Here is a 320-nt window from a genome sequence, read left to right as displayed (position 1 = left end):
CCCCCCCCCCCCCCCCCCCCCCCACCTGAACAAGACATGAACTTTTCATTAATTAATGAAAAGGTTTATAAATGTTTTACAATTCAAACCCAGAAGGGAAGAAAATAGCAGTAAAATAATCGAAAGACCTAAAAGGTATGAATAAACATGTCCCAATTTGAACAAATGTCGCTAGAACAATAATGTTCCAATAAATTGGAAAACTAACACTATTGAAAAGTTTTGACATTCTATCAAAGCTTGCTCGTATCTTAAAAGTACTTCGATTCCACTCGAACCATAGTTAAAAAAAAAATAAAAAAAAAAAAAAAAAAAAAAAA

At 32.2% G+C, this 320-nt stretch overlaps 1 protein-coding gene across 1 annotated transcript in view; it reads left to right on the top strand.

Annotated features, from left to right (window-relative positions):
• Window positions 1–320, top strand: part of LOC111447554 (uncharacterized protein At5g08430-like) — a 9,947-nt gene that overhangs the window by 8,214 nt on the left and 1,413 nt on the right. The gene's annotated exons all lie outside the window — the stretch shown is intronic.

The sequence above is a fragment of the Cucurbita moschata genome, unplaced genomic scaffold (genome assembly GCF_002738365.1).
Source record: "Cucurbita moschata cultivar Rifu unplaced genomic scaffold, Cmos_1.0 Cmo_Scf00009, whole genome shotgun sequence".
NCBI lineage: Eukaryota > Viridiplantae > Streptophyta > Magnoliopsida > Cucurbitales > Cucurbitaceae > Cucurbita > Cucurbita moschata.
The sequence above is the reverse complement of the archived record's forward strand: the minus strand, read 5'-3'. Positions and strand labels throughout refer to the sequence as shown.